Source organism: Bombus affinis, chromosome 2, assembly GCF_024516045.1.
Source record: "Bombus affinis isolate iyBomAffi1 chromosome 2, iyBomAffi1.2, whole genome shotgun sequence".
NCBI classification, from domain to species: domain Eukaryota; kingdom Metazoa; phylum Arthropoda; class Insecta; order Hymenoptera; family Apidae; genus Bombus; species Bombus affinis.
Genome location: NC_066345.1, coordinates 15,462,440 through 15,481,220, shown reverse-complemented (window position 1 = coordinate 15,481,220; position 18,781 = coordinate 15,462,440). Strand labels below are relative to the sequence as shown.

General features: G+C 41.6%; 1 protein-coding gene across 2 annotated transcripts in view; it reads right to left on the bottom strand.

Annotated features, from left to right (window-relative positions):
• The window catches only part of LOC126928869 (protein sister of odd and bowel), a 143,289-nt gene that overhangs the window by 45,589 nt on the left and 78,919 nt on the right, over positions 1-18,781 (bottom strand). For both annotated transcript variants that reach the window (XM_050744711.1, XM_050744712.1), the window contains one exon: positions 4,224-4,269. The gene's annotated coding sequence lies outside the window, so the exon portion shown is untranslated. The remainder of the gene's footprint in view (positions 1-4,223; positions 4,270-18,781) is intronic.

Below are 18,781 nucleotides of genomic sequence, written 5' to 3'. Positions count from 1 at the left end.
ATATCCGCTGGACACGGTATATACTTAGTATGTACCTCGTTTTACCGCGTGTATACGACCGGATCCACGCGGATCGAAGCGTGTCCGAGATGTTTCGTGCTGAACGACGCGCGGTAAATAGACTACAATTTGTCATTTGCCCGTGGTTCGTCTTCTAGCGTCTTTACGCCTCTTCAGTTCCTCCACACTGTGCTCTGCAATCTCTTTCACCGTTTCTTTACGGATCTTTGTCCGTCTTTTTGTAGGAGGATCGGGAATTTGAAAAAAGCCACACGCTTGGTAATTTAGAATTTTTAAGATAACGTTGCCATATCGTTTAAGAGAGTTAGGCAACTTTGGCAGAATTTTCTGTAGTTTGCGAGGGAACGTTCGAGATAGGATGATCGTGATTTGTATTGAGAAATTCAGTGATCAAATTACGATAGCAAAAGTCCATTTATCCGGCGCATTCGGATAATTTGTTCAACAGAATAATAACATCTTCGTTGTTTATTCCAAGTTAATTTTTACATGGATTAATTTTATGCTGTATTTGAAATTGCATCGCTATCGATATAAAAGTACGTTATTACGTAGGAAGACTTCTTTCTTCTTTTATTTGAATAACGTGTCTACAGCGAGGAATCAGCACAGGCTGTGGTAGCTTACACTCAGTGACGTATACGAAGTAGATGTAGACGTAAAGTGCGATGTCTCTTTAATCTTTCGTATTCTTCTGCGGTGTCCAGCAGTTTTGTGGTCAGTTTGTTGGGGCGATCCTTCAGCGGTTTGTCGATATAACCTGCTGCGTCTGGCCATTTCTTCTTTTACACTGGGTATACCGGTTTCTTTTATTTATTTGTTCGCTCGGGATGTACAGATCCGCTTTGAAACTCTCAGTCGTGGAAAGAGTAAGGTAAACTCTCTATATGGCAAGGTAAAAATATTTATTCGTATGGTTTGCAGTCGAGTAATAGAAATTTGGGAATGCTATTCGATAAACCGGGTATCAGTTCGGATAAATCGAGTCCTACCGAGGATATAGCGTAATTTGTCGCGTGGCGTGATTCATCCTCTGCGTGGAAATTTTGTTGGAAAATTTGTGAAACTGTAAGAAGGGATTCTTAAGATAGAAAATGAAACTTGACCGAGAATAGAATTTCTCTCGTAACTGGTAGATAGACGAGCGAATATTCCCAATATTTCAGAAAGATTTGTCAGCTACGTTGCGGCGACTGTGCGATCGTAAACAGGTTGCTCGAAATCGCGGCCCACGGAGCGGTCGGTTGCATAATGATTCGACCTACGCTCGCGAGGTGCGAGATGGGGAGATTAACGCGTTCCCTGTACTTCGACGTGAAGCGAGGACCAGCGTCAAAGAGATCAGCTCGTAGAGAAACGAAGGTAATATTCCTGGTTTGTAAATACACAGATCTTGCACGAAAGTGATAATATTTGTCGTGTGTTTCGAGAGAATAATCTTATTATCACTCGTGCTAATGAAAACATGTTTAAAACGATTAAAAGAACTGTCTGATCCAGAAACATTTGGTCGATCGTAAGCACGTGACAAGGAAGAAACAAAATAAATAGAGGAAGATATTTAGTTTACTTAGAAAAAGTAAAGTGAAACAGGGTGGAAAAGAGGAAAGTCAAATATAATGAAACATGATTTCTGACTAGCAAAAAGTCGTGAAATAATTCGAATGACAAGCTACTTAGTATTTACACGTAATCGATCGCGACTCCGCTAGTCATTCCATACGGTTCTTGACTTGCCCTGACGGGTCATTGCTGTTCCACTCGAATCAACATGTCTCGAATAACAGAAACTTGTCTAAAAAGATCCTTGGTCTTTATATCATTTTATTTTTATCGTGTCGAATTCGCGAATGACAGCGCTGCAAATTCACGATACCTCGATAAATCTCGATAAGTCCTGCTTCGCCTCTTGCATTGCGCTTAATAGGTAGACAAATGCCTTTTACACGTTAGAAACGATAGATAGCCAGATAAAGTGTCAATCAATGACTGAAAGCATACGCAGATCCTTAAGATAACCAGATCTGCGTGAAGAATATCTGTGAAATGTTTCGGAATTCTCGGCTCTGAGATATTAAAAGATCTAGAAAGACAGAACGTTGATCAAACTTTCATTGATTAAATGCCACCAAGTTTATTCATTCATACACCTATTGGACGATAAATAGAACAGGATATTCACATTTGGTGTAATAATACGTTCGGAATTCGAGATACATCTGGAAAATCTACCGATGTTTGCTCAACGCTGGATACGTTTGCCAACAACTCAGACATATAGAAACAAGTTTGAGGAACGAATCAACTTCAAAGTTCATTCCAACTGTATTACTCCGATCAATCTCTATTAATCCACGTGCCAACCACCTCGATCAATCTTTAACCGATATCGTCAACGTCGTACCAATCTCCACATACGCAGGTGTATCTGTCGACACGAAACAACTGTACAAACTCAATGAGTTACTGGTTTATCCGTTAGCACACACGTCATTTTGTTCTCTTTTTACTCTTCCGTGACACCATAGACGAAACGACGCGACATTGGTAATCGACTCGTGTCTCGAAAAGGATACAACGTAAAAGGAGTTCGTCTTCTCGCTGCCAAATCTCTCAAAATCCGTCCTTATATATAAGTGAAATTTGAACGATCAGACACGAAAAATTACCAATTGGACATCTTGACCGCTCTTTCCTCCAGCGTTTCGGCATTAAACGCCTCCCTTAAAAAACACCAACGCGCTGCCGGATTTCATCCTGACCGATGACTCTCCGTCATCGTGTCACTCGACCTGGTTACCGATCGTTTTTCATTCCAACGAGCCTGGGCGAAACGGCAGCGGGAAAATATGGTCGAACCAAGCTCGCCACGAATTATCTCGCAACAACGACGTGAAAAAGTATCCTACGACGTGAAATAATTCTCCACGACCGAAAATATTGAGCAATCGATCCGCGTTCGCGCGTTCTTCCTCCACTGACTCGTGGGTGTGTATACACGGCTGTGTCGACAAGCAACAGGTATTAACATTATATAGGCCTGCATGTACGTTATATAGAAGCACGAGCACGCTCGTGAAACGAGTATTTACTAGCGAAGCTGGCTGGCGAACAGAGCCGCCCGTATGCAGGCCGAACGCTGGTAAATCTAGCACGGTATCGCGTGAAGCAACTGGCAAGTACACGAGCACCTAGATACACGTATAAATATCGGTACCATCGGATAGGAGGGAACCATGGCGCGCAGCTGCACCGGTAGTTTGCAACAGATACTCGGAGGAGCTACTGAACGTGCTTCGTGGCAGGCCACCTCGAAGAGGAACAAGCGTAAGCGCACGCCTACCGCTTGGCAAGGTATTTTGATGCGTGTTTCGATCGGCTACGCGAACGGTACGCGCCTTGCTGTTACGCAATTGCGACCGATCGCAGCGATCGAACGGTTCGAGTTTGCTGTTAGAGGCGCACGACGAAATGCAAAGAGACGAGAGATTTTTAGCGTTTGGGAGCAGCCTGATGTAAGACGAAACGGTGTATTAGGCCAGTCGTGTTACGTGGATGGAATTTTTTAATCTCCAAGATGCGCAGGAAGAACGTAACGAATGAGAAAATCGTGCCTTTAACAATGGTTAAATATCGTAAGTCAAGGAGAGGTTCTCGCGTAACGGTAATAGAACCGAGTGATTTCTATCAATCCTTTTTAGACTAACCGCCGATTATGTGCATCTTTTCGAGACGTAAACAGGATAGTCTCGAAGTGGAAACGTAATCTTTTTATTTCAATTTTTTTATCGTTTATTGCATATTGTCTGCAAGTCTTTCGACTTCGCCGTTCGTAAAAGTCATGCCAATGGTTAAGAAATATTTTGGAAGCTAGAGAATTTGTACTGGGATCGGGCTTATTTTTGAAAGAAATACGCTAAATTTGGCGTTCAGAGGGAAGATTTGCCTCTTTCGGCAGGTTTCTTTTCAGCTAGAAAATTAAAAAACCACAAGAGGAATCGAAATGAAAAGAAATTACGTCTGTACTTTTATGTTTATTTCCGGAAAACGTCTAATCCCGTGTAACTGCTGGTCGGTCTAAAAGAAATTTATATCCCTTATCGATGTTGTAAATTTAAGTCGACGCTATAAAAGTACAAAGATCGCAGAGCATAAAGTCGGGTAGAAAGAAGTTTTGGATATTCGTCGTCGAAGTTACGTACCCCAGTGGCAGGAACAGAAGAATGTGTCAGCTCCAAAACACCTCGTCTGAAAGAGAAAAAGAAATTTATGAAATTTGCGAGACAGTAAAGGCATGAAGAGAAGAAGGAATACAACGGGTATATTTTAAAGTCAAGTTCAACTCTTAAGCAAGCTTTCGGTGTAAATCTCAAGTAGGAAATATGTTGAATTTGGCGATTAGAAAAGTAGGCGACGAGTGTAAACGGAAGAGAAATGTAACTGAAAGTTCGTCCCAACTCGGAGGGAGAGAGAGACTAATTGAAAAATAAATAGCAATAAAATTTCTGAAATTGTTTTCTCCTACGTAAAACGCACGATCTTCGCTACTCTACGGTTTAGCGCGAGAAGTTTCATTGAAAGAAAAAATTCATTGAAAGAGAAACTTCAATTACGTGGAATTTACATTAAAATTTTAATACGCAGAGCTTGCTAAACAATTTGTAACAATCGATGGTGGCAATTTATTTAATCGAAATTTCATTGTGCGTCGATCTAATGGAAAAGGAATTCTCGATCGGGACTTTCACGATAATATCAGAAAATGGTACAAATTTCTCTCGCGGCTCTTCCATTCGAACCCGTTGAAAAATCGTTACGTGCGGAACCGGGTAACCGAAAGTGAGTTTAACGCAAGCGATACATAATTCGTTTGCCGAGCAAAATCTCTTCCTCGTTTCACAATCGAAACGCCGCATCAAACACGAACACGTTGAATCACAGGCAACGATTCCATTTGCTTTTTACGCGATCATTCAATTAGCAAAAGCTATCGATACTTCCGCGATCGCGTTCCAGTTACTGCAAATTCGCGTATTCTCGTCTCGTGGTGAAAAACGATCCAACACCGCAGCAAAAACGATAATGCAAGAAACGAAACTGCTATTTCACAGTGATTTGCGTCGAATAGATCGAGATTTGACTCTTGACGCGGTATATATATTAGCTTGTCCGAAAAGTTTCTTTCCTTTTATAAGAAACTAACAGACGTGCAATGTTTTTTCTTTTGTGTTAATTTATTGAATTACGCACGAACGTAATAATAGAAATAGAATAGAAAGTGGATCATACCTAAATATAAAACAAAAATTGTTGCTTATCTATTATCATCTTATGAAACGAAAGAAACTTTTCGGACGACCTGATATCTTCTTGTATTTATCAATTATTCAAATAAATCTCAATTACTAATCATCTTCCATCGATACGACGATTGGATAATTTACCCTGAACGTTGAACTTTCGCGATCGACGACGATAAAAATGCGACAAAAAGAAACACCACTATATGAGAATACTTTATCGCTTCACTTTGCCACTGCTAGATATTTCCAGGTTATCAGCAGAATTACGACGAACCAACGTGCTGCTGCGCGTCCAGCAATTAATTAACCGAGGTGGATAAATTTTGAGAATGCCGTCCAACGAGAAAGCTAATTGGATCGGTACGCTTACGAGCTCGTGCATGGTGATACGCGCTAATGCACCGATTCGCGCAACAGCCGCAGTTTTTGTCTGCGTGCTTGCCAGCTACACGACACGTAAATACGTGTTCCAATCGATTCTAACCGTTCTCGCGGTACGGAGCTACAAACGTATAAAGATTGTCGCCCACTTAACAGCCACCATAGATATTCGTATCAAATGTATATGGTGTTCGCATCGTTAGTTTCCATTGGCCTTTTTCGGCATATTTGCGGCAAGGCTAGAAGAGGAATAGAGTTTTGGCCATTTTCACTCGTAGTTTGTCTCGTAGATGCTCCGAGTAGATATCTTCAATCTGATATTCTTAGACTTTCAAATTATCAGTTACTTTATCTTCTTCTATTGTACGATATCGACTGGTCCCTTTGCACGATCCTTTCCATAAGCTATGATGCAATGGATGAAAAAATCATTTTTATTTAAGGAGGTTAAACGTGCCGTAAAAATTGTTGAGGTTATTAGATGTATAAACAGAGAAACGCGTGGATAAATTTTAAGGTAGAAAATATATTTTAATACAAGTAGGAACATAATTTGAGCTGGTCCGGTTCCGCACGCTAGCAGTGTTACCCTATAACTGAAAACCCTGAAGCCATCGTCGCTTGTCTACTGTTTATGGTTTGCTTTCGTCCCAGTCTTTTGTCTATACGCTGTCGATGGCGTCGGTGCTTGAGAAAACTAAAAAGACCAGATGTAGAATTTCCTTAAAAGCGATAACCACTTCAACAAAAATATTAAAAAATTGCTGGAAGTTTAAAAACGCTGGCCAAATTTCTATCAAAATACTTGGTAAAATTAACAATGGTAAAAGAAAATACTTGATACGACTTGATGTCGGAGAAGATATTAAAACGTCTCTTTCATTGTCTCGTTTTTGATCGATTTTTCCTACCTTCCTAACCGAGCGAATAATCTCCAGACTATAGGTAATTCTACGAAATATAATTTAAAAAAAAGAAAAATTGCAACCGGTTTCTCTAATCGATAATGTAACGTTTCTTTTAACTTTGGAATTTCATATACAGGTACTTGTAAAATATGCCACGCTTTCACATTCTCTTCCCGTTCCGATCGACGATCTCCGATTCTTTTTTCAGAAATATTCCTCGATTCGAGTCAGTGACAAATTCGTTCGAACCTTTATTGATTCCAGCCTGTCCGTCCGAAGCTGACGAGACGTCGAACTCTTAAACAGTGGTGAAGCTTTATCGATCGTCGAGGAGAATTTATCCACCTATTAAAACGCTGACGTACAAAACGTTTCCGCTATCTATCCACCCGATGTTTCGAACGTCCCGCGTTATTTATGCGCGTCTCCGACATTCAGGAGGTTTCTCGTTATCTGTCTCGACTCGGGACGTTTAAGCGTTTCGCGTTATCTGCTACAAGTCGGACAAGCTTAAGAAATTTCACCGAGGAAACACGCACGCTTGGCTCGTGGAAATATCTCCACTGTGCGTTTATAGTCTACAGGACGCGGGAAATTGACGAGTTTCTATCGTGTTTCCTTTTGGAAAGCTTGACGGCTTTTACTGGAAACTTAGAGATATCTGACTTAACGCTTTCTTACGAACTTTGACTTTGAACGTAACGTTCAGCGAGAGTGAAAGGGTAAAGTTGAAACGCAATCTGATAATATGCATACAGGTTGCAAGACATTTACTGCGAACCTATATTTAATAAAAGGATTACAAAAGAAAAAGTATGAATAGTCACATCTAAGTGTCGGGGGCGATTTCGTCGAATGCTGAGACTTATTAACCAGTTAGCTGTTGCGACTTCTTTGAAAAGCGTGTAGCTAAAGTTTGTGGCAAAAAAGTAAGCGACGACGAGTATACTCGTCAAACACAGAGTATGTGTGGCTGTTGTAACACAGAATTAAATTGTAACGAAACTGTTTTATTTTTTAATTTTATTATCGAGAGCGCTCGTCGTAATACAGACTATCGTCATTTCTTCGTGACGAGTATACTCGTGGAAAACGACCAACTGGTTAATATAGAGAATGATTACCTGTTAAAGTACTTTTGCGAACTTCGTAAAAGATATATATATTTGCACTAAATGTAACTTCTGTGTACACGTTCAGAATCGTTTGAAATTTCCCCAACAGCATCGCGATAGTTGGTTGTCGTTACGATACTAACGAAATTTCGAAATATTTCGCGCAAATATGCGAGTGTTCACAGGTGTCGGAATACTTTGGCGAGTCGTTGTACATATGATTTTACGTAATTTGAATTTACGCGTACCAAAGCAACGTCCGTCGAGTTCTGAAGTCGCCGTTTCGCATAATCATCGACGGTAGTGCATACGTCTTGTTTCACGTGGTTGGTGCTACGAGTTGTGGCGAGTTTCGTCGTGTTGCAATGACTCTTTCGACGAATGAAGTTCTAGGCTCGAGTGATACCGCACAGTTGAACATGGCTTCCAGCGAATTAGAATAACAGATTGAGGGAGCAACGAGTAATTGCCAGAGTAAGAGAATAAGATGTTGACGGGACGTTTATTGACTCGCATCGAGCTCAACGTGATCATTTCGAATGCTAGAATGCATCGGTAACCAGATATGGCTCGTTGGAACATAAAATTCCCTCTAACTATAACTCGAAAACAAGCTGAGATATAGGATGTTGTGTGCGAGCGCTGAATTTTAAATTCCTCTGGATGTCGTATATTATGAGACACCTTGTATTTAGTATGGATATGTAACTAGGTTTACGGTGATGGGTTTGCGAAACGAAATGCTGGTACGATTTAAGTTGACGTTTCAATTCATTACTGCTTCTTTTACTTCGATTTCTTTGTGTTAAAAGTCGCTAAGAACACACGTATCGATATAAATCGTAATGGTACATTACGTCGTTATAAAGATATTTCATGATCGATATTTGATACGATAAAGATATCCGAATGCGGAGAGGCGTACGAGCCGATACTTTTTCTCAACTCGCTCTAAATTAAGCGGAACGACGCAAATAACCATAAATTTACCGAGCTAGTTTCGCCAATTCCATCTCCAATTACGATCAAACGAATTTGATTCCGATATAACCAACTATCGCACATCGGATGCGCAAAGCTCGTTTATTTTACGATTAAATAAATTTCTGGCTACCTACGATCAAACAGATGTAATCTCGTAACGTCGAGTGCCTCGTTCAATTGGACGAAAAGTTAGAAAAATTTACCGAACGTCCAGCTGGACAAATTGTAAAGTACGAATTAAATAATTAAAAAAGAAAAAGAAATTGGACGAAACGATCGCCTATTAACGATTAAGCTCGATTCTTTAGCAAAGCACGTAGCCGAGAAACCAAACCAAAAAGAAACCACCTCTGTCTTTAATCAGATAGTCGAATAATTAGGAACTGGCGTTATTACAACACGTTCGCAGGATCACTTTTATCACTTTCCGCCGTTGAATTCTGCCCTAAAGCAGCTTCCACCTATTACCCGGCCACTGGCTATGCAACGTGGCTTGTTAACGAGCGCCAATTTCCTTTAAAAGCTCGCGGCCGCCTTCGAGATTGACTTAGGGACGAGGAAAACCGGACAGAAATCTCGGAAAAGCCGTAATTATTATTAATAAAGCGGACAACGCGCTCGCGTCGCGGCACACACGGAGGGGCGGAGAGGGTCGTCAAGCTTCTAGCACGAACGACGATTAAGCTGGAACGCGATGATTTCAGCGAGCTGCTGTCCTAGAAAAGCAGCTCGCGCACGCTCGGATCTAATTGCTAATTAGTAATTAGTAGGTAGACGCCGACGATTCATAGTGCCTTGCCATAAACGACTACAAATGGGCGGTCGTGAGTCTGGACCCGGTTGAAAATTGAGAAATCAGGCGTTTCTTTTTTTGGGGGGGACGGCACTTCGCTTCATACAGCGTGTGCCGGTAATCGTCGTGATGCGATCAGCAAGAAGATAATATCAAACGGAGACAGAAGTTTCTCGAGAAGAGTGGAACGACTTCTGTCAGATTTTGTATTCTTCTTTTTCGGTCTATGTCGAATATCGAGACTCTGGCGTTTGATATTGAAATTCATGAAATTTGAAGACGCGCAACTACACGCAACGCAAACACGTAAGAAACAAAAGTTACGGAGAAAACATCTGAAACGGAGTGCTCTCCGCAACATCCAATCGATGATAGAACTTTCCAGCTAGATTCTGTGTTTCTAATTACATCGACGAAGATACGAAATTTCGCAAATGCACACGATCTGTACGTGTATTATACGAAATAACGAAATACTTCCACAATACAAGCCAGTTATTCGATTGAGAGAAATCTGCTGTTTACGCGAATAGGATCAGACAGAAAGGAGGAGCCATTCCCTTTTCTCCGTCCGAGATCGCGCAAAGCGACGAAAAGCAACGTATCCTGAGGCGTTGTGGAACCCAGAGATGCCGTAATTTTGCATGAACCATTCGTTCGTGGTCACGTTTTCATTTACGTTTGCCCGATGTCCGCCATGCGCGTCGGCTTAATTCCAAAACTCGATCCGCCGCTTTATTACCGCATTTTTTGCGCGTTTTGGGAGAAAGGGCCGTTTCGCCGAGAGAAACGAAAGAGAGAAAAAGAGGGGCGAATAAAGAGAGGACGACGAGGACAGTGGACGTAAGAGGCGCGGCGAAAACGGCCAACAACGGTAGAGGACAATGAGAGGAGGAACAAAAAGGCACAGAGAGAAACAGAGGCGGCACGCAGGATGCATTTAAAGTCGTCTCAACATCCGTTCAGCCTCTCTGTCTCGCTCTTTATCTCTCTCGGCTCTGACAGAGCGGAAAAAGAAGGATTCGTGTTCTTTCTTCGGCATACGAAATCCCGCGTCGTTCATCGCGAGTGTACGTGAAAGAACGCGCGGTCTCGCCCTCCGGCTGGCTTCTTTCGATTATCTCTCCTTTTTTTCGGCTGCGTGACACGCGTGACCGTGGCCAACGCCCGCCATTTTATCCACCCGTTCGCCCATTTCGCGGGACATCCTCGTTAACTCGCGCGACTCCGGGCTCAGGTCGCACACGGCTGTTTGTCTTTCGTAAGTTGCTCGCATCTGCCGTGTTACGCCGAAAACGCGTATCTGCGACTTTCGCTTAAATCCAGCCATCGGTGCCAGGTAGCACGAAAATCGTTTATCTGTATGCATGTTAAACCGGAAAGCCGTATCTGCGTTGAAACTAAATTAACGAAATGTCGAGTGAGACAGCAGATCGAGGACAAAGAATACGAGAAGGAGGAGAAAAAGAAAGAAACGGTTGCATCGAATCTGAAGATACGACAGTTCGTATCTCTGACGACGCGTACAAAATCGATGCCGTGTTGTTAAATATTAAAAGTCATTTTTCTCGGAACCACCCTTCCCACCCAGATACGCCTGTTTCAATTTGACATGTCAGCATCGTCGTAAGTATCTCGACATCTGCCGCAACTCAAGCAGAAGGTTGACGTTCCTACTATGTTTCTACCGTTGTGTCTGAACTACGGATTTCTATTCAAATTTTTGTGAAAATATTTCTAAGGGATAGAACCTGGACAGACGTCTCCTTCATCCCTTAAAAGTTACGTCGATCGCGCTACTTTGAATGTTTCGCGTATTCTCGCATATTATACGCGTTCTATGCAATTTCGCGTCTTTAAATTTCGCATAAGCGTAGAAAAATCCGCGGCCCACCGATCATCCAATGAAGAACGTCGACGTCTATTCTCTTAGATCGTCGAATGAAGACGATAGAAGTCGTGTAACGAACGAACTCTGCCTCCAACCAAATATAATATATTTTTGGCGTGCCAGGCTATTTCAGTAATTAGCTCGTGCAGGCTGTGAAACGCAAAAGGTTGAAAATCACTGGGCTATGCGCGTGTCCCGTTAATCTTGCACGATTCAACGTCCACGTTGCGAGATAACAAATTTACGACGTTAACCCCGTCGCCTTTTTCAACCGCCACGCTCCACGGGCCACGATCTGCCGATGTGCGCGCGACGTCTGGATTTTTCGTCGGGTCTGACTTTATAGCTACCGGAAGCGGCACGAGAATCGCTGGGAATGCCAGCCACGAGATCCGAACGGCTACTTTGTTGCAGAGTTGTGCCTTGTCTTGATGAGATCGAGGAGACGTTAAGTGGTTTAAGCAGGATGTTTAGCAGGGGATGCGCTCCGCGATATTCCGCTGCAATTTATTCGTTGCGAGTTGAAGAAATACTGGACTTAATTTGACGTACGGTTAGTTAATTCAACTTGTTGAGAATTCAACATTCGCCATTTCTTTCGACCGATTTACATCCTGCGATTCTGTCTTCTAATATCGTGGCTGTTGGCTGCGAAAGAGAATTCCAGTATAATACTTTTGTTGTTATCTTTGTCCATCTCGATTTTAGGATTTCGGGTAATTCGAAGAAATCGACGTATCCATAATATCGTGACGTAATGATTTTATTTTCCCAATTTAAGAAGAGAATTGTCCGAACGAATGGCATATTCGATTTATCGTTGTTCGACAGATTTATTCGTATCTTAATTGTTAACAGTCTCTTTTGCGAAACTAATTTAACGTCAGAGTATCTTGTAAGGTTACCTTTCTTTGAGCGATTACATTCCTGAAAATTATATTCCGTAGTTTGTATATAATTAATTACTAAAATTTGCATTGATGTGTTTAAGTCGTGCGAGCTAATAGGATGCACGTTCGTGACGTTCTTATATCCGACACGATAATAATATGTTTTTATTGAAGAATATTCTTAAAGATTATGGTGATCATCTAATGATATATAGTTGAAATTTACGGCAAAAGGGTTGTACAGGTTCAAGCTGTTATTAAACTTGACTTTACGCTGTAATTTATCAGCTATCTCTTAACCTTCCAGTATTTCTCCTTTACGCGTTCACGTGAGATTTCGTACAGTCAATTATTCTTGATCGATCGTGCCCATATTTGACAGTACGTAACCAATAATAATTAGTAAAAACGATACCGACAAGAAAATAAACTCTGTGTCTCCTACTATGCGAATATTTAACTTAAACCAATGGCACATGAAATGTGCTTAATGGCACCATCGTGTGCCCTGAGATATCGTCTCATTTTAAGTTAAATACGCCGACGTCGTGCAGAAGAAATCGTAGTTCACCGCATCAAGAAGTTCACCGTACGATCTTTCGCCAACTGAACTTAACCGCATAACAGCAAGCATCGGTAAATTTTGCGATTCCATAGACCTTTGCAATTCACCTTCGGCAATAACATTGATAAAACATTGGCCACGTACAAACCGCTTTCAACCGAATCGTACAACGAAAGGTTACACAACAAGTAACAGAACATGCGGGGCTCGTTTGGGGAGCTGATCGTACACCTAAAAACGATGAAAAATCCTCATACGAACATATGTTCCATCCGCCTTCGTTCAGACACGAGGAATTTTATGTAAACGGAGCAAACGTCGAAACACGAAGGTTCAGGATAGAAGAGGCTCTTCGAGAAATTCGGGAAACACCAGAAACCATAGAGAACTGGATCTATGGCAAGACGTCTACGGACTTGCCCCGACACGCAAGCTGATTATTCCGAGCATTCTCCGTAAAGGCAATTAAATGACAGAAAATTCGTTGTATCTCGTAGACGAAGACGGATAAAAGAAACAATTAAACGCGGGACTTTTTCCACTGTTTCTAGCTCGCCAAGTGCAAAGTGCCATGGAACCATGGTAATAGCAATAAGGTCTCAAAATTTGCTACGATCGTATCTGAGAAATAACGTCCCAAACACCTCAAGCAACCACTTTCCACTTTTCTTTCGGTTCTCGTTAACGTCCATCAAATTTTACAGAATCTTGCTCCGAATCACCTGTCCGAACGGTGAAATTCCAGTTTCACCGCGCGTCTACCGCGTTCCATGGGTTTCGCAAGCGACAGGGGAAACCGAGGGTGGTCGAAAAATCCGGCACCATTTGCTAATAATCCAAGTAACAGGTAGGATGACGCGGTGAACCGAGCAGGAAACAGCGGGGAAAGACGGCGAGCCGTTTGATAGCTGCATTAAATTCGTATTAAGGCCGCCGTCCCGATCTAAACTCGACGACTTATTTCTCGATGAGAAGCAGCGGTTTCGCGAATAGGCAGCGTTCAACGCGTGTTCAACAGGCAGTGCGCGAGTTCCTACGATCGTATCGATCATGCAAATTTTTGAATCAGAGCAAATCGACGTAACAAGTGTCACAAGCCTGTTTATACTTATTTCGCTCGATCGTTCGTGCAGGCCTTGAACGCGACTTTTTCATTTTTTTACCCGATTGGTTTCCCGAGGGAAGGATAAAAATGAATAAAAACACGTAAATACCCGACGTCCAAGCACGATGTTAATGTATTCGCGTCAAGCGAAGTGACGTGAATTACTTATTTGCTCGAATTACTGTCGTGCGGTTATTATATCTTATAATATTGTAGCAAAGATAATGAATATCATAAATAATTTGCACGCGTGATTAATAATACGCTATGTTTGGTCGGTCGAGTGATTGGAAAGAAAGTCGAAGTTTCAGATAGCACGGACACATAGATATTCCGAGTAAACTTGGAAAAACTTGTCGTACGGTTTTGCTAAACATATATACAGCAAATAGATGTTTCGTTTTGTTAAAAAGTACGAGGAAAGTTACGCGATTAATGGAAACGTGAATCAGGAACGTAAGGCGTAATGGGTGTTCTCTTTTACAGCTCGATTTATACATTTTTCATGAAACGAGCGAACTTCATGCATAAATTAGTTATAGGTAAAAAGAAAAAGGTGGGGGATTGAGACACACCCTAGTAGAATCATTTTAATGGGTTCAAAATATTTTACGCGTGTCTCTATGGTTTTGTACGAGTGGCGAACGAATAAAATGAAATTAGGATTCAGGAAAACATGTTGCTGTTCTCGGGCAAGGATATTTCTAATAGGAGCAAGTTGCGTAATTTTTTTACTCGCGTTTATTGTATTATCTTCTCACGTGCGTGAATTTCATTAATTTATAATGTAGCCTACGATCCCAACATCGTTGCATTATGCATTCAGATTGACAACCCGATATGCACGATGCTTCCGGTTTTCACGGACAAACTTTAAAAATACGAAGGAATATTCAAAACGAGAAAATTGATACGCGTAGTAATAATTTTGCTTTTAAAACGCAGTTAACCGGCAATCAAGGGTGTAAGAATAATCGATATTACATTAATTATCGACCAGTAATTACAAATTTGCAAGTGGGTGACGATAATATTTACGGCATCGTCGAGATACGCGTTCATATTTACACGAAAAATCTCTTATTTCAATTTTTACAACGCGTCCTTCCCAGGACACGTCGCAGTTATCGGTCGAAATAGCTTCGTATAAATATGTCGCGATACGGATTATTTCGTAAAAGACGCTGATCGACCGATTGAATTCACGACGTTGGTCGTCGTAAGCCGTCGTCGTCAGGCTCGTTACTTACGTAAGACCAGAGAGTATTCCCGGTGTAACGGAATGCAGAGACACCGGCGTGCATCTCTTTCTCTTTCTGTCTGTTGAGCGAGAGAGAGAGAGAGCAGGACAGTGGATGGACGCGGTTGAATTCTAAGTTCAATCACGGTGCATTGAATAACGAGTTACGTCATGGGACCGGCTCTCCCACATGCTGGACCGACTCGCCAATATTTATCTTAATTAAACGTTGCGTTGAACGGTGTTTTTTTTTATCACAAAACAAGAGGAGATTGCCACTTTCCGCAATGGAATCGCGTGACACCGGTCGTGCACGCGTTCGTTAATGAAAAAGTCATTAAGGCACGGACATCGTTAATTAAAATCGTCGTTTATCCGTCTTTTCCTTTTCTGTTATTCGGCGTAGCGAGAATTCCGTGGCTTTAAATTTATATCCAGTTTCGTTGTTGCAAATTAATGACCGAAACGTTGACAATTTTCCGGTCCACGAGACTTACCTTATCTTAATCGTTTTAAAGAAAAATCGTGCATCGTCGACGATCGAACGTAGCAGCGAACGTGTAGAATTACGCGCGATGTTTACGCGCTCCTCCCGCCCTCTCCAAGCTGATCGATCGATATGGTTGTAAAATTATCGAAAACAAATAACGGTCTGCGGCGAACTTTGGTGCAAGTTCGCGTCTGAGAAACCGGTACTTATCTCTCGATATTATACAGCGGCGTGTACCGTTGCGTAACGATCGTTTCAGATGTGTAGACCGCCTGCCATTTATAAATTTTCCGCACGCTTATGCAATAACCATGGCCGGACGGTGCACACGCGCTAAACCCCGTGAAACCTCGTGAAACCCCGTGACCAGTTTAGTTTCCCTCGACGACGAATTTTCGTGCCACGGCGTGTCAAATGTCGAGAGATCATGGAACACGAAGCTCGCAGCTCGACCGACCAACGTAGCGATTAATAGTTGCCGACGATGGTATAGAATACGTGCACCTGGTGAGCTCGATTATAAATTGGTATCGTGAGACGAGGTTAGTCGTGAGTCGTGATCGATAAACTGAAAGACTCTTCATTTTCGTCTCTTTTCCTTTTCGCAACGAGAAAGTCTATTAGTCGTAGATTGATTTAACGAAACGAGGATGTGGGTCGATCAGTTTTATTCCATGATATTTTCCGTTTTATCCAGTGGATATTTTTCGTTCTTTCATTTCGACAGAGAAATCTGATAGTGGTTTGCGATCTTAATAGCGTCTGCTCTTATATCGTGCAAGTCGTTTGGATCTACATACTTTTTATAAAATTCAATCGTTTTTTAACAGAATTCTCACCTCGTGGGTTTTATTCTTTACAAAGTTTGTTGCAAAAACGTTTGGACGATGTTTACGCAGCAGCATGGAACCAGTCGCGCATTTTTCTAATCGATAACGATTATTCCGACTCATAAATAATCCGGAGAATAAACCGACAAGTTAACATAACTTATCCACGAATCGTTAAAAATACAGAAACCATACAACTTTATCGTTTCGTTAGCTATACCTGTTCCGTGTCATCAGACTGGTTAAAAAATATCACCAATACGATCATTATAATCGCGTGTTTTGCTACCTAATAATAATAACAACAGCGCCAATAAATTTCAAAATGTCTCGTACAATATATTCACGATAGAACGTGTACAAGCGTTTCGATACTTTCGTAGACGACTGTATATCGAACACCGACACCACGATCCATCCTCTACGTGTATTTTCACCTCGACGACGTTCCTTTGACTCGAACACGTTACGAGATACAAACTCACCGGATTACGAGCTTACATTGTATACCTGTTCGTTATTTCGTGCGAGCAGTCCTTTAGTCCACGCGCTCCTTATTCATTTCCGCTGCGCGGCCACAAGTATACACGAGCTCGCATGTGCGGCCGTCTCGCATTTTCCTCGGCTATCTATTTAGTGTTCACCACGGCATGGAAAGTATTTCATGCCGAAACAGGTCGCGAGTAACATTATCAGACTGGAAACCCGTTCGACGAAATTTTCGCCCGACCGCTGATCGAACCATGTTGGAGCTGGCCCGAATCGCGTTCAAACATTCCTCAAATTAATTCCTACTGATACCGCGTGTCTTTCGAGACGAATGCTTCGATTGCGTAAACGAGTGGAAAGGGAACATTGAACTCGCAGGATATCAAAAAGATATTAGAGGAAATATCGATAAACGCGAATGTTGGATACAAACGAACGTTGTTGATTATTTATTCATGAGGGTTATTTATTAATAGTTTCGAGCAGAAGGAATAAAATGTGGAAATACGAGTGGAGGAGTAAAATTAATATTTGCTGTTATATCGTGGTAGAGTTTTATTAAAAAACGATATGATGTTAATAAATAGGAAATGGATAATTCTATAGGATCGTAGATATACGTAACACGCTTTGTTTATATGTTTATGTGGTTTAGAAGATTTATATACAATATGTCTCGCAGGAATTTTCTGTAGCATCGATCGATTACATTTTAAAGGCAGCGTGGAACCAGTCACGCATTTTTAATCGATAACAACGATTATTCTGACTCGTGAATAATCCAGAGAATAAACCGACGGGAAAATATAATAGAAAATTTGTCAATTTACGAATTTACGAAAGATTGATGAAATTTCTGGAATTGCGAAATGAACGCGAAACGTTTCGAAGTTAGAGGAAGAAGTTAAGAACAAATTCTAATAAAACTTTGCAAAGAAAGTTTCTTCAAACTTATCTCGCGTACCGCGGAACCTAACGTACCTAGATAATCGCTCGAACCATTAAAAGCTCCATATAAGTAAAAATAACTTCGACTTCTTGCGCAAATTCTTCCACTTCCTGCACTTCAACTCCATCGTTCGAAACTTCAGCTATGGTTCAACGCAATTTTTCTCAACCATACCGCAACCCAATTTACGCCAATTTAACAGCGACGTGCGGACGTCCAATGACCCAGAGGCAACGATATATTACAATTAAATACTCTGTTCGTCACCGCGTGCGCCGCTATTAAATATCGTCGTTTCATTAATCTTTGCCTATCGGTTCTTTCCCGTTTAAAATTCGAGAACCCAAAGATCTCGAATAAAAATTTCAAACAACGTCCGATTACGTAACTTCTCCAAGCTATTGCATAATCCTAAAGACATTAGTCGCTCTTCGATGGATTTAATCGCAGCATGTTTCATTTCAAATATCGAATCTGTGTATCGTCCGATCGAAAAAGATGTCCATTCGCCATAGCTAAAATTCAAACTTGTCAAATTAATTCCACGTATTCCTTTTACAATCTCCAGATGGAGACGAAGGAAATAAAATTCTATTAAAAAGTAAGCAAACGTCCGAGCGTTTCCAAGCCGCATCGTGCGTGCCCAGGAATCAACCGGATTCCTCTTGATCGTCGTTGAAATTACGACGTTCTCCGACCGTGGCAAAACAGAAATTCATATTTTACACGGTGGCACGTTAATCCTGCGGCGTCGATTCCCGGCAAATCGAAACGAGGATATTCCCGACGGCTGGCGGCGCGCGAACTTAGTCGATCGCCCATCGAGG